General features: G+C 40.7%; 1 protein-coding gene across 9 annotated transcripts in view; it reads left to right on the forward strand.

Moving 5' to 3' along the window:
- RBFOX1 (RNA binding fox-1 homolog 1) overlaps positions 1-16,666 on the forward strand; it is a 1,177,605-nt gene that overhangs the window by 1,146,026 nt on the left and 14,913 nt on the right. The window lies entirely within an intron of this gene.

Genomic DNA, 16,666 nt, shown 5'->3' on the forward strand with positions numbered 1-16,666 from the left:
CTCAATATAGCTGCAGATTTCTTCCAAGGTAGAAGAAAGCAAAATCAACTCCTGAACCCTAAATGCTGCACTTTGAAAACCCCATGCATACACTTTTAACAAATGGCTCTTTGGCGAGATAGAAGTGAGGTCTGCTATCTGGTTGTATGTAGGTATTACTACTGTTTTCTTATAAACAGCCCTAACGAGTTCTCAGGGCCGGAGGGCGCCTCCAAAGAAATCCAAACAACTGTTAAGATGCAGTTCTAAATACATAAATTATCCAGTTACCCAATATCCTCTTGCCAAGATGCAAAACGTGTTTTTATGTACGTTACTATCTTCAGCACACTTTGACACCGGCTTAGGAAACTAGAGAGGGTCAATAAAGCTCATAAAACTGATCGCAATCTTGAAATCCTGGAGCTCATTCTACAAATGAAAAGTCTTAATGCTATTAAACTCTGCACACTGAAGATTCACAAAGTATCAATTGTAATGTGGTTCATCTACAACCCTTAATTATTTTTATGAAAATATCTCTAGATGCTGAATTCTCAAACACCCACTTTGTATATAATTATAATCACAGTAACTTTAGCCTGCTGTATAATTATAAGAATCTTAAATGGATTTATTTCTTTGGATTTTTATCTTGCTTCTCAGTATAAGTGCATCTTCCCCCAAGTTGGAAAAAAGGTTAATTATAAAGATATAATTTAAATTGCTTTCTTCAATAAGACCCATCTAGACACTTTTAAAAAATAAACAATATTTAATACTATTCTTAAATAGAATTACTTGAGAATCTGGCCATCTCTATTGGCATTCATTTGAAAATTAAGTTAAAGTGTTGCTGTATTGGGGGGCACCCAATGCAAATTTGTGTATAAAATCTGGTATTTTAACAGTATTGAGATTTCTCATTGGCCATGTGTCCTACTGAAAATTGCCCTCAGTCTTGGTAAATCTTGAATGACTCTACAATTCCCATGTTGGTATAATCGTTTCCGTGGAAGAAACCAAGTAAATATACTCTTGTCCACGTGATTGGCCTCTTGCTGTTCATGAAAGAAATTTGTACATTGGGTCTTCTTGGTTGCTGTGGAAATTGATTACCAGCCCTCTTTAACTTTATTATAAGCAAGACACTTGCCACATATGGGATTATTGCATTGAGGTAAATGCAGTGATAGGCAAATTACCAGAAAACAATCTTTAAAATGATATTTCTGGTTCGATTTATAAAGCATATTTATGACATGGTGGTACTTCCTTATATTTCCAGTAAGCAGGTGAAGAGAAGGAAGACCATTCCCTTTGATAGAAGACACATATTTGGGGAAAATATGAAATTATGAGAATAGCTTTTGAATCTAGGTGAAAGATGCCAAGTTTCTAGAATTTATCTCAGAGCAGTTGTATAATAATTTATTTTTACATGATCACAGCTTAGTATCAGCAGTGATAGATTCTTGGTTCCTCTCATCTAGAAGACAGGCAGGATGACAAAGAGAAAAAACTTCTTAACCCAAAGAAACTCCTTCAGAATAGGAAGCAAAATCAGCAGGAATTGAGAGCGTTTGGGTAACGCTCACTGGTTGTCAACAGGATGAAAAGAGAAACCGCAAATAACTTTACTTGTAATCGTGAGATTCGCTCTTCAGGCCTATGGAAAGCAGAAGAAGCTTGGTGTCCCCACTCGGTAGAATTTTTCCTTTTATCAGCACAAATTAAGCCCTCATCAAATTAAAGATTCAGGGACCTTTGGAAAATACTGAACTCCAGTAACCTCAGGACTGTCCAGAAGGTCCTTGATGGGCACCTTGCAACTCCCTCCCCAACATCTCCTTGGTTAAATGATCACATGCTGATTATCTGGGAGCACCCTCAGAGTTTTTGAATGCTGACCTCCAGAATGAAGACCATCTGGTGTGGGCAGAGATTTCCCCAAAAGAAAGAGACCTGCCTGGACTAGGTAATTTGATAGTCTCACTGACAGATTTAATGGGAATAGGCAGGTATCTCTCCTTGACATTTAGGAAATGTGTGGTAAGCACTTGACTTCACCAAATCTTCATTTTTAATCTCACTCTGATGGAGGGAAAGCCAACTGTCCAAACTCTCAGAGGGGATTGTTTTCTGAGCTTGAACCAATCAAAGCATGGCAGTGGGGCCGACGGTCATCTGGTCATTGCATGCCACTTGGTGTTGCTGATGTGTCCGTGATGCGTTCTGGATTCGACAGGTCCACCATCACATTAGCTCGATGAATGGCTTGCTTGAATTAAGCCTGGGGCAGGCTTTTCTTTATGGTTTGGCTCTTGGTTTCATTGTGTTTTATGACTTGGTTGTGGATGCATCTGTGAGCAGCTGAACCAGGAGGTGGGGCGGGAGGGGATATTCCCTGTTCAGTGACTTGTGCCACAAATATCTGGGGGTATATGTATGATGTGTATATAGCTTTGATGAAAATGTTCTCTCTCCAGAAAGGCAGACATTTGTCATGCTTGTCCTGCTTGCTCAACATTCTAACATCTCCTAACAACCAGTGCATGAGAATGTCCCCCATGTTAGGGCAGAGGGGAAACAGATTCCAGCAGCTAGAGAAGAAAGTAATACAGGGTGGTTCACTTGGAAATTTCATAATGATCCCATTGCACTAACAGTTGTTACCAGGGCCATTTCTTCTTTCACATAAAACATGCATTTCCTTTAAAGATCCCCCAAAGTCAGGAGCTTTCACCATACAGTCATAGCCCAGCTGCACAGGTGCCCCTAGACTGAGCAAAAGAGACAACAAGCAACAAGGTTTTGTTTGTTTTTCTACCTTTCTTGTTCATTTGTTTTTTGAGACCTTGAAGTTTCATTGGAAACATAATATTAGACTATATCATATAAAATTGCTATTTTTGTGTGACAAAAATGGCAGAATATTGGCAGTTTCATAGATGAACTTAATAGAAACCCAATGACAATGCCCTAGTATCAATTATCTTGCTCTCTGCGTTTGGAATATATATACATACTCAAATATATGTGTGTATGTTGTGTGTCTATGTATACATAGGCGTATGCTAAAAGAAACACGCACACACACACCTGTGCCTTAGGCCCTCACAAAGGACTCATAAGAGTATCTAGGTAAATCTTAATACAAGGAGGAGAGGACTTGTCAAATTCAGGTATCATAGGCCACATGCTAGAACATTTTTTAAATGTGATAGTCATAACCTATGAATAAAAGCTTCCATTCACAGAGAAATAGATTAGTAGTTATTTCTTAAAACTCAGGAGACAGAAGTAGGCCTGTGTCTGAGGTCATGGAGAATTTGGTCTACTCCTATTTAAATTTATATAGGTGATAGAGATAGAAACATACATACGTACATACACAGATGGGTGAATGAATAGATGGATGTGTGGGTGGATGAATGGGAAGAGAGAGAGAGCAAAAGAACAGAAAGAGGGAAGGAGGAAGGGAGGAGGGAAGGGAGAGAGGGAAGGAAGAAAGGAAGGAAGGAAGGAGGAAGACAGATGTATGGACAGATAGGGAAAGAACATCTCTCTACCTTCTCATAATATTTTCATCATAAGCGTAACTACAGGATATAGAACTAAATTGTTATATAAAATCTTAGTTTGATCCAAACTGAAAAAGTAAAAGAATTTGCATGGATTTCCATTTAGTGAAGATACTCCCTATCTATTTTAAGACTTTTTACTTCCTGGATTCAGATTAAATACTAGAGAAATGTCATCATTAAAGGAAGGCTAGTAATTGCATTTCAAATGATGTAGCATTTTATTTGGAGTTCTTATCACATGATATAGACTAAAAATTAAGGGCTTGTTGTGAGCATCCTGAATGGAACATTTAATTTACTGTTGCAGGGTTTTTTTTAAAAGGTTTTTTGTTTTTTGGTGTGGTTTTTTGGGGGGTTTTTTGGTTTGTTTGTGGGGGTTTTTTTTGTTTTTTTTTTTTGGTAGAAAGGTTAACTTTAAAAATATTGCTGTACTTCAGGGACTTAACGATTTTACTTGTTTTTGCTGTGCCATAGAATATAGAAAGCTTTATCTGTGGATAATGTAGATCCCTTAATGAGGGTAGACAATGCAAAGCAGACAAAGGAGAGAAATGTCATTGTTTTCCCAGCCCTGCTATCTGAACCCAGTTCAATAGGGGTTGAAACTGTTTCTGGTTAAGAATCCGCAGCAAGCCCCATTATTCTTTGTGATGGGTGCAGGGAGAGATCTCGAGATCTTATCCTGGGGCTTTGTTTAAAGCACCGTCTCCCAAGGCCAGTTGGAGACCTGGTGACTGCTGCTGATGACATATTTACTGGGTCACTGGGACAGGAGAAGGCCAGGGACAACGTAATGTGAGCGAGGTTTTTAGTTTTTTAGCCCCCTGGTCTTGGGAGGGGTCAGGCTTTAGCCAGGTGTTTTTCTCAGATGCCATTACAAAGAGCTTTTCTTTTAGGAAATGATGAGGACAGCGAATGGCAGCTTTGTTTTGCTTTCTTTTTTCTTTCTTTCTTTTTTTTTTTTTAAAGTAGTCTCCACGCCCAGCATGGAGCTCAACGCGGGGCTTGAACTCACAATCCTGAGATCAAGACCTGAGCTGAGATCAAGAGTTGGACGCTTAACTGACTGAGCCATCCAGGCGCCCCTGTTGTTTATTTTTTGTTTTTTTTCTTTTTTCATTCACTTTTGGTTTTAGTGTTTCTATTTGGCAAAAAAAAAAAAAAAAAAGCTGGCAACTCTATAGTAGCTCCCCTATTGTCTTTCATGTACATTTTCAATTATTTTCTCTGAGAAATCCACTGTTGAAAAATAGAGCGAGTGCATTATAAACCTCGGTGAGGCCGAGGGTGGTTCTCAGATGAATAAGGAACTGTGATGGGCTCAGTTCATGGAGGCTCAGAGGGGACAGAAGTGTATCCCGTGGCATCTCTCAGCTGAGACAAGGATCCAGGGTCAGAAGGAAACTGGTTTGGATTCAGACTCTCACCTCTTGAGTCAAATCACAGCAGAACAGTAGTTACTTCTCTGTACCTTTGTTGACACTGCTTTCTTAAAGTTGTTCTTGATTTCAGCTCTTTATCTTATCTGCTACTTTCACATGCCCTGATGAGTTCTCCCGGGTTCTGCAATTTAAGAAAAGACACTCTGTCAACTTGTAATATAAATGTAGCAGAAATGAGTCACTAATGCCTTTATTTATATCCTATACCCCAGTGCCTAGAAAAGCACGTCCAACTTTTTTAATTAGAACACCAGGTTGGAAAATATATATATATATGTATGTATATATAAAAGTATATATACTTAGTATATATATAGTATATAGTATACTCTTATATATAGTATATAGTATACTCTTATTTTTATTTATATTCTTGTTCTTGTTGGTGTAAAGTTCACTTTCTTAACTGATTCATTTGTTGTTGTTTTTTTTTTTCCTTTCGGTGAGTCAGGGTCCCCTCAGGAGGAGAGACTGAAGCTAGTTATTCCAGGCAGCTTTAGAGTAACTAGAAAGAAACCTATATTGCCTGTGAGTTTCCCATTATAAGGCACACACACCAGACGAAAATAAATTTCTTCAGTAAAACTTGCAATATATAGGACAGTGCTCCTGTTAACATGTTCATTAGATGGAAATGGAGGACTTTATTATTTGCATGATTTTACTAAGACTTCCTGAAGTTTGATGTAGTTGGTGAGCAATCTTTGATTCAAATCATCCTCTATGACCATGACAACACAATTATGATCATCACAATACTAACAACTGTGATGGGCACTGTGCTAAGCGCTTTACAAACACCATGCCATTGAGCTGTCAGTCACACTGGGGCTAGACAGTGGATGTTGTTGCTCCATTTTCCAGATTGGGAAGGCGAGCTTGGTAGAGTTGAGTTTTTTGGCTCAGCCTGAAAGCTAGAGTCTGTGCCCTTAGTCATGAGGCTCTATTGCATCTTATTGGAGCAATCTTGAGAAGTCATTTCTTTGCATTCCATCACTTCATCTGTTAGGGGTGTATTGATTACACCTTACGGGTGTTTTGGAAGTATTGAGCCAATGGCTGTGAAAGATTCGGCCCATGAAGGGCACTACATAAAGTGTTCTTGTTTTTATTTTCGTGTATTCCCATCAGAGCTTTAAATCTGGATGGCAAGAATGAGCTTTGAGGAAACCAAAAATCTCTAGGTTATGTCAATTCCACCTGAATCTCTGAAATTCAGGGGTTTGAATCTGTTATTTCCTAAACAGATTCTGGAGTCATTCAAAGAGTTTAGGAAGAACAGTGACCAAATCTACTCAACTGCTGAGTATGGTGTGGACAAGCCTTTTAAAACTTAGTAGGAAGGATTCTGCGCGAATCTGATTCTTTTTAAACCAGTGAGTTCCATGAGTAATTTGATTTGTTTTGTTTTTATTTGTTATGGACAAACTTACTTGGGGGGAGGGGCTACGTAAGCCTGTCAATTTATCAGTTCTCTGATGTTTGGATTTTGATACGTCAGCTTTCCTTAAAGTAAGCAGTCTTACAGTATCTTCCCTGCCATTTTTTTTTTCCTTTTCACCATGTAGATTTCTCTTTTGAAGTCACTTTTTTTGGTAGTGTCTCTGTGTGTCAGGTACCATGTAGAACACTGGAACAACCTGATAAGATAAGCAGTGTCGTTAGGGTGACCCTAGAAATGATTATCCAGAATGTGACACTTGAGACAGAGAAGGGATGCACTGTTATTAATAATGAGTCCAGGACAGCAGACTTCAACTGGACTGTCCCAGAAAGAAGCAGAACATGTGTGCTCGTCCCAGGTAGATTCTCCATGTGCTCTGGGAAGTCCGATGATTGCACTTTGAACCCAATATCCATCAGTCCAGGTCCTGCACTGTCTGTGCCGCCTGCTCTTGTTAACAAAGTCAGGGCAAGGCAGGTTTGCAGCCTCAAATAGTCATAACGAAGACATGACTTAGTGATGAAAAAGAGAGCCGAATTTCCTGCTCTCAAACCCACCAGTAATTTATCTATTTTCTCTATGGATTGAATAGTTCCCATTGGGCATTCACCCAAAAAAAAAAAAAAATTACAATAACTAAAGATAATTATATTTTCTGCCAACCTGCTGTGCAGATCGACAATGATTACATTTGGTAACAACTGAGATGGCTCTGAAATCGTGAAGGAGAGGATGTATAGCTCTTGATAGAAGCATCGATAGGATTTTTTGAAACTCGCATTTATGGACACAAAGCTCCCAATGCTGAAAAGAAACATGGCTGTTACTGGTAGATTTCCTGAATTTCTCTTATTTTAAATTTACAGACATGCACACACACATAAACATTAAAAGAAAAAGTGCTCAAATTTTGGTTTCGAGAACTAATTGCCTTTGGTCCATAATCTATAATGGCTTCTTAACAACTGTTACGTGCTATTGGATGAACATGTATGTAATTGAAGCCGTTAAAAAAGGGAACCAAGACTGTAATAGTCAACAGACTGGACCAACAAGGAGTTGGGGAGACATTAAAGGAAATTCCAAACCCAGTAGACCATAGCTGTCACAGCCATGTGGGTAGACACTTTTGCCAGTGACAAGACAAGATGTAACAACTCCTTTGGTCATGTCATGGCCTAATTACACACTTCTCGGGTTGCAGATCATTGACTTGATAGGCCACAAAGAAGCAAATAAAACCTATCCTTTAAGTAGCACCATCAGGATCTTTCAGCTGTGAAGGGTTTCGAGGCAGGTGAGAAAGCCTGATACTTTCTAGCGGCAGGTCAGAAGCCTCCGACGAGAAGGCGCACATGGAGCGCCATTTCCACTGCAAATACAGAGCTCTCCTTGTGGAAGGCAACATCCCAGTCAAGGAGAGAAGAACAGACACACAATACAATCTTAGTGCGTGAATATGACATATACAGAAGACGCTCCCCTTCTTTGCCTTTTTTTTTTGGTCACTGTGCTATCTTTTGGGGTGAGAGGTAACTTTTCACTAAAAATTTCCAGTATTCCCTTTAAAGTTATCAAAAGAAGTTCTGACCCTGTATCTATGAAGAGAAGTTGACATTCCTTCCCAGTAGAACTGATTTCTATCTAAGTGTGGCCTCTACGTTATTTCCGTATCTGTGTGCAGTACGTGCCTATGAAGTCACTAGACAGAAATAAATGACTTCTCATGATTTTCTCCCTGGCATGAATCACAGTGATTGATTCCTCTGGAATTAAATTCTCCTCAAAACCATAGTGTATTTCGTATTTAATTAACACACACACACATATTTATACAGTAGGGACAACTATCAGGAATTAGACGGTAGTTTGGAGGCGAAAGCTTGAGGGAGCGTCTGTAAGGAGTAACTAACTCATCAATTTTGTCATTGTTCCTGGGCTTATTCTTGCCGCATTAGGATGTGTGAGTGTTCGAATAGATCAATAGATTGTGGGGGGGGATGAGACATAATCAAAGCTAAACACCCATTTCCCTTAATTATCCTAATCTCTTAAATGGAAATGCTTTGGCCCTGAGATTATAGAAATACACCCAACATCTGATAACCCAGATCAGCGCTTCCCACTGCATTTACAGGCATGGAATCCCTTTACAAAGAAGACCATGATTTTTGGATGCTTCAATCATCCCCTCAATCCCTGACTCTGTTTGTGGTCCACTTTTGTCATTTGAAACTTTAGATTGCATTCAAAGATGAGGGGCTTATTTTCCTCACCATTTCTGCGTAGTTAGTGTGCAGGCTACTTCTAGTTAGTGGACTGTGAGCTCAGGGGGTGGGCGTGGGGGCATGTTAAACCCGTGTCCTGGACACTGTCAGCCCCACAGCTTTCCCAGAATGATAGATTGCTTCTCTGCTATTCTTTGTATTATTTTCTTCAATTTCTCCATCTCAAACTTAGAACAAACAAAGGACAGGAAAAGAGTGATTGCCTGAGTCTGTTCTGAAATTTCAAGATTGGGGTGGTTCATTGTGAGGGTCCTGAGAACCTTGCTCTGCAAAGTATGGTTCCCAGACCAACCCAGCTGGCCTCCCCGGGAGCCTGTGAGCAATGCAGAATCTTAAGCCCACCCCAGTGCTGTTGTATCAGATTCTACACCTTCAAGAAGCAACTGGGAATCATGAGCTCAAACAGCCTGTCTTTCCATTCATCCTGCTCTTTCCTGTCTGTGGAGGAGCTCAGGGATACATCATAGGAACAATGACCCATTCTCCCCGCACAAACCCAGCCTCTACACCTCCAGTACTGTAGATTGCGGTACAACCAGTTGCTCTACAGAGAATTCCTTTTCAAAAAGTCACACCAAATCTGCCTAGGTTGCTCTTTTCCCATTGCCACTGGCGAGAAGTCCATTGTCTGGGGTGGTTGTGGGTTATCAGAATCCCCTGGGGATCTGTAAGGTTCTGGACCTTCCCACCATCACACTAACTCCATTTTGCATGTAACTCATAGGTGGGCACAGACCTCAGTGTGGCCTCTCCAGCCTCCAGAGCCTCAGCCTGGACACCCTATGCTCCCACCCCCACACCGACCTCCTTAAGCCCGGGATTCCTTTCCCCTATACAAGAGCTGCTTCCCCAAGAGAACACATGTAGCTGTTCCTACAACTGGCCAGACCCATTTCTAACTGTGCATCAGAAACTCATTCTCATGAGGGTTCCTCTGTGCCCCTCTTCATCCTGCCCAACCAAAGCTGAGGTGAGATTTTGTGTTCTGGGAGGCCCCCGCCTACCTTTGATAGGACCTGTAACCTCAAAAGGCTCTTCACTCTCCCCCTCTTGGCCTAAAACCCTGGAAGCCCAGCACTTAAAAACACAAATGCCTTCTCTCTCTGGGGAGAGAAGATGACTATCCTTCATGAGTATACACAACCAAAAAAATAAATGGCAATTTCCCCCCAAATAAAGTCTTTTCACATTCATGTTCTCATCAAAATACACACACACACACACACACACACACACACACACACACACAATATCTAAGGGACGCTGTGCTATTTTTGTTTCCATTTTCCAGATGAAGAAACTGAGGCCCAGGAAGGCGACAGGGCAGGGCTTCCAGGTTCACCATTAGTTCTCTTGTTAGCTGAGAAAAAAAAGTAGTGGGAACCATGGAGATTGTTCAAGGTTGAAAAAATGAAATTACGGAAGTGGACTGCTCTCAAAGTCTCCAGGGAGTGGAGATGTACTTGGATTTGAATTTCTGAAACCCAGAAGTTTGGATGGAAGTATTCAAATATTCAAATCAGGGATAGATTCAGAGCACTTCTCTCCTTTCCCAGTTAAACTTTTATTTTTTTAATGTACATAATGTTAGCAATAGCAACTGAGGTTAAATGAAATGTTTTTACATGTATGTGAAAGGACGTGAGATAAAAAGGATCAGGAGAGACCCGTTCAGAGGATTCTATAGTCTGTCCGTTCGTTTGCTCGCTGGTTTGTTTACACCCCATGTCATCCTACAGTTCGCCACAGCCTCTTGGAAGTGCACGTAATTCAAAACTAAAATAGAAATAGAAATAACCACAGGGCAGGGGAAACTATAAATTTGAATGGGCTTTTTATAATCCTCGAGTTTTAGAACTGAGTGGGGAAGGGAAGAGGGAATTAAAATACTGATCCCAAGTAAATAAGTCCCGCTTTCTAGGCAGTAAAACTGAAATATAAATTAGGTTATGAGCTTCCAGGCAGCCAAGCCCAGTAGAGATGTTCCACAGTGATTTAAAGGCCAGGAGCACAACGTCCTATCCTTATGGCTTAGCTGGGTGCCTGGCAGGTAGCAAACCCTCATTAACCATCTGAGGATTCAAAGAGCAAAATGAGTAAACTATTTAGTAAAGTCAGCAAGAACAATTTTAATAGAAGCACCTTACTTCTGCATGTTATGTTTAACTATTCAGAAAACATTCATGACGGGATTCCATATGACCCTTCCAGCAACTTCTTAATATGAACCGCAAGAATCCCCGATTAGTGTGCATTTCTGCCTTAATCCCCCATGTCCAAAGGGAAGCATCCTGGTAAGCACAGTTATAAAAAATTAAGTGTAAGTAATATATTAAACAATACATATAATTATTATACAATTTTCAAAAATTAAAGTATTAATAATTAAAAACTGTGGCAGTCAACACCAGTGCAGTTTAATTGAAAAACCAGAGAACACAGCTCTCTTTCCTGCAGAGATAGAGAACATAAGTTCAAAGAAATATTCATACAGTCAAACGTGAGTTCTCGGTGCTGGCTGGCACGTTAGGATCACCGGAATGGTTTTCTGGGAATACCCAGGCCTGGGAACCACTCTCCAAGATTCTGACTTAAAAGACTGGGAAGTGGACCTGGTCATTAGTATTTCATTAAAAAAAAAAAAAAATCTATCTATCTATCTATCTACCTATCTATATATATATATATACAGTAGCTGATTTGTAATAGGCAGTCAGTGTTGAGAAACTCTGCCTTATAACCAGCAGGTGCCCCAGAACCTACCAATAGGATTAATTTGATTTTGTGCCACTATCATCTTAGGGCATCTTGACTGCAATCTACCATAGGAGAAGAACAACTTCTAAGGCTCTAGGGATTTTTTTTTACTAGCTAGCCTTGGGGGTTTTAAACACATTGTGTGTGTGTGTGTTTGTGTGTTTGTGTGTGTGTGTGCACGTGCGTGCTAGATTCAATACTCATAGCATTGGCTACAAGAAGAAACTTGCCCTGAGTGATGTCCACCCCGAGTTTTCTGTAACAATAGTGACATAAGAGAATTAAGAGGCCAAAGAATGAGAAGCCACCAGAATATTTAACAGTGAAACTTAAAACCGGCATTCTCTGATGGGAGAACATTCCCCGTCTGTCCTCCCTCCTCTCTCCCCTGCCTGTGCCACAAGTTTTATTCTCTCTTGAAACCCGGCTTCTCACATTCCCTCCAGCAATACTGGCTGGCTACTATTTTAATTTGTCTCTTAGAATTCAGCTGTGGGTAATTTTTAGAAGAAAGAAAATTGCAGAGAGATGAGATTTAGCCTAAGAAGAAAAGTGGGATAGAAGGATGATATGGCAGGTCACAGGACTAATTTAAATGTACCACCAGCTGAGTCAGATTCAGAGTCTAGATGGTTGGTCTGTGAAAACCGTCGTAAAACATAATGAAGTCTGGTAATAGAATGAAAAGAGAGAAAGACCATGGCCCATGCCATTCCACATCCCAAGTTGTTAAAGCAGAATATAATTATCTCTCTCAAGCCTCAATTAACATCATACTCCAAGGGGAATCCAAATACTGTATTGTTTTGTCTGGGTGGAATAGAAGGTTCAGGACAGTATCAGGAAGTCCCTCCGTAGAGACGTGACCCTCCACTGCTGACTCAGTACCCCTACGAGGGCGCCCCTGAGCCCAATCTTAGCGAGTGAATAAGAGTCAGGTCTTGAGCCAACCCAACCATGTTCAGATTTCACCACCACTTACCAGCTTGTGCGTGTTCCCTGACCTGCTATGCCTCCGCCTCTTCGTGTGTAAAGACTGGGATAGGAAGAGGCGTGGTCAGGAAAATTAAATCACTTAATGCATAGATACAAGGCTTGGCAGCCACCTGTCATGGATAAATACTCCATTGACATTAGGCCGGTGGCTTCTTGGCATCAACACTGCAAAGACTCAAGACAAACGTAGCCTTCTCCCTTGTGCTCAGTCATCAACCATTTCATTATTTTTCTTAAATTAGTAATCCTCCCTCCTCCCACAAAGGCTCCCCCTGTCAAACAGTCTTCCTGGGAAAAGTTGGGGCTCTGAAATGAAAATGGGAATGAACTTGCAGGAGATTTCTCGGCAGTGTTCCCAAATTTCCCCATGGTACGAATTACCTGGGACCATGATTCTCTTCAGGAACACCAGCCACTTAGGACAGTGCGAATGAGGCCCCCAGAGCTGGTCAATAACCAGGCCTGGGTTCTTGCCAAATGTACAGATGATCAGACCTCTCTCCTGGAAGTTCTGATTCAGGCGGTCAGGGCTGAAACCCAGACATCTGTATATTTTTAACAAGCATTCTAGCTAATTCTTGTCTTCAGGGAAGTTTGAGAAATTCTGCAGTAGAGAGAGGGCTCGGAAAAAAAAAAAAAATTCCAGCTGAAAAAACTGGTAAAGAGAATTAGATGTAGACTCAGAAGGAAAGTGGAAAGACCTAGCAAAGATGCTCTTGGGTTTGCCCATGGGAGGTGATGAAAGAAGAGGAACAGGGGAGGAAGCAGATACAGAGAGCATGACATCGTGGCCACTGTAGACCAGCTTCGCTTTCAAAAATGAGGTTTAACATCCATTCTCTCCGAAGGCCTCCAGAAACTAGGAGGGACCATTCCTGGGCCATGTATGGTGTGTCTGTGGTTACATCCTCAGCAGCTACACAGCTAGGTTGCCTAAGAGGCTAGCATGGTGGGTGATAAAATGGAAGTTACAAAAGAAGCAAAAGCTGCAAAAAATTCAGTAATTCAGCTCCCTTTCCACTCTGTATTTGTGCCATACCCAGTGCTTCTCAGCTGTGGCTGATAGAAGACTCAGCTGCCGAGCATCTCCTAAACTACCTCATTCCACACCCTGCCCCACACCAGTTAGTCTAGGACCATAGGAGAAGGGCCTCAGCATTCACATTATTTTAACCTCTCCTTATAAGTCTAGGGAGCAGGCAGGTGAGAACCATTCAGCTAGACAAGTGGCCCTCACCCTTGGCTTGTACGCCTGGAGCTCTTTAGAAACTACTAGTGTCCGAGACCCACCCACAGAGATTCCCATTTAACTGATCTCAGGTGCAGCCTGGTCACTGGGAATTTTAGAAGGGCACCAGGTGTTTTTACCATGTGCAGCCAAGGCTGAGATCTACTTGGCCAGACTTTAGCATCTACAACCAGTTTGCTGAAAGTCGAGTGCAACTGCTTTTGAAGTTTAAATTCTTCAGTCTATGTTGAGAGTGCAGAGCAGACTAGGATTGACATAAGGAGTCAGGCCCCGTACCAGCCTCCTCTCTGCTCTGAAAGATGAGCCCGCTGTCCGGAGTGTACCTGCACTGCTGTGGTCATTCAGTTCGTCCTGACCTTGCTTGGGGAGAGCTGACTTCCCAGCTACATCATTAATCTCTTTGATCATACCTCTCTGGTCATTTGGGGTAAATGATTCCACAGAGAGGGTCACATATGATCCATTTATGGGCTAAGATAGATCGTTTGTCTTAAAGGTCAAGTGGGGAGAAACAGACCGTATATAAAAATGTTATAACATAGTGGACAGAGACATCGCCATGAAACCTGCCCCTTATAACTCTACCCAGATTCCTCTGTTGGCTTCACATGTGGGCCACGTTGGCCTGACATCCCTCCCCAGGCAATAATTTGCAGGCATTTCCTGTTCACTGTACTCATAATCAGTTGGTGAAAGGGTAGCATAGTGGGGCAAGGGCTGATCATGCCAGTTGACTCCATGGAATTAACGAGCTCCATAGAAAGGCAGTTTTCTGAAATGTTAGGGAAATCTTCTGGATGTTTATGTGGAATTTAAAAAAAAAAATCAGTATAGAATTGATACATCCAAATGGCTACTATTTTTTGCAAGTACTCTTTAATAATTCCTTTTTTGCACTGCTGCAAAGGCCATGGCCTATCGCGTACAATATCATTATTGGTGATAACTTTATGCTTTGACATACATTTGATTTGACAGTCGGCCGACTTCTAAGCCAACTCTTTGAGTCATCCCCTTTGTTCAGAACTTTGCTCAGGGATCACAAAGACTCTCTAAAAAAATTCAAAATATATAGGTTATCCAAGAAAGAGAGAGAGAGGAGTAAGAAGGGAATGGAGAAATGGTAGCATTATTTTTCAGAGTTAGTGTATCATGTCCCAAGGAAGAGTGCTGTGAAGGACAACCATCATATTTCCTAAAATTCTGGTACAATTAAATTAAAGGTCTAGTATCTTTATAAACATACTTGTAGGTTGCATTCTTACAAGTTTTCCCTGTTCATTCAATCATCATTTTACTTCTGTTGGTTGCCTCTCATGGTTTTCCTAATGTCTAGCAGGTGGGACAGTTCCTTAGGGAAAATGCAGAAGTGGGATGCAAGGTGCCAGAGTCTTCTAGGATTATAGGGTCTGTACTGGATAGAACTACTTAACTAATGAGGCCCATCCCATAAATAGGAAAATGGCTATACCAAAGACCCTGCCCCTCTGGATAAACCAGGTGGCCACTCTTGGTTATGGTAGTGTTCTCCTTGTGGGCATACTATAAAAGAAGTCCTTCCAAGTGCTTGTTTGGCCCATCCAACAATCTCATACATGTAATTGGGGTGTCCATATCTTACTGCCCCTTGAGTAAGTCAAAGGTAAACAAGTCAAAACAAATATTCAACCCAAACATCTTCATGTTCAGGGATATTAATTGTACTGCTCCTCAAACCTCAGAAATTTGAAGCCAGATATTGGTGGGGCTCAAAAAGTCTGTGTCCAAGCAAAAAGACAGCAGAAATCCAGGAACACTAACTTTTAGTCTTTTAAGAGAGGTGATAAATGAACTTGGCTGCCTTTTGTTACGTGGAAGAGAAACATACGGAATACTATTCTCAGAGCATGTATAATTTTGTTTAGGTTTCATTGGTGTGGAAATGGCTAGAATTTTCAACTGGATGCTAAATTCTAGTGAATTTTCCAATGGTAGCTCTATTTATATTCCAGGGTGTACGTCTTGCAACAGTAAAACTTTCTTAAGATGTTTTAAGAAATGCTCAATCACTAGATACTTTTGGAAGCATTAAAACATTTGAACAAGACCAATCAAACTAAGACCCAAAAAATGCATTTATCTTGCTTCTTAATGATTCATATGCACAGTAAAATCTAACACATGAGAACCAGAAGACTCTCTACTGCCGATTTTGAGACATTTAAGAGCCTAGCCAATCTCACTGGGGGCATTTTTATAATCTGCCTCCCACAGACGTTCTTATTTCTGGAGAAATAAACAGTAGGTCTGAATTAGAACACATTTCATTGTGCAAATGCCACAGTTGGAAACATCTTAAGAGAGTTTTATCATCTTTCCGGATTTACTAAATCAAAGTAAAATGGCATTTTCCATTTTAATTTTCTTTTAAATACGGCATCATTAAAAATAATTTGATAAGATAGGATTTATTCCAATAGATGAGTGCTCTTACCTTCTTTATGTAGCCAGCCTAGTTTGGTGAGGAAATTATTATCCATAACATGATACCATGTAACATTCTCTTCTGAAATGACAGCATTTCTTTTTCTTTCCTTTTAAAGAAAAATTTTTTTGATATTATACCACAATAATAAAGAGTCTGGAATTTTATGATTTTCATAGCTAGTATCCCCTTTTCCCCAACAGACCGTCCGTATTTTCTTTAAATGTAGTCTCCGTTTAGCGCAGAAATCCAAGCACAGTTTGAATTGCCCTAGCCTTAGCAACATCCCCTGGCATGACGTTCTGGTAACACTTAGTATTAATATGACGGTGCAACAGTGTGTACATGGCCCCCCGTTCTCACATCACCATGATTCCGTTGGCGAGGTCCCCGCATGCCTGTTTCACAATCTTTCTAAACTCTCAAGGTCTGAGATTTATCCACACATTTCCTTGCAACA

This window comes from Phoca vitulina, unplaced genomic scaffold, assembly GCF_004348235.1.
Source record: "Phoca vitulina isolate PV1807 unplaced genomic scaffold, GSC_HSeal_1.0 scaffold66, whole genome shotgun sequence".
Lineage (NCBI taxonomy): Eukaryota > Metazoa > Chordata > Mammalia > Carnivora > Phocidae > Phoca > Phoca vitulina.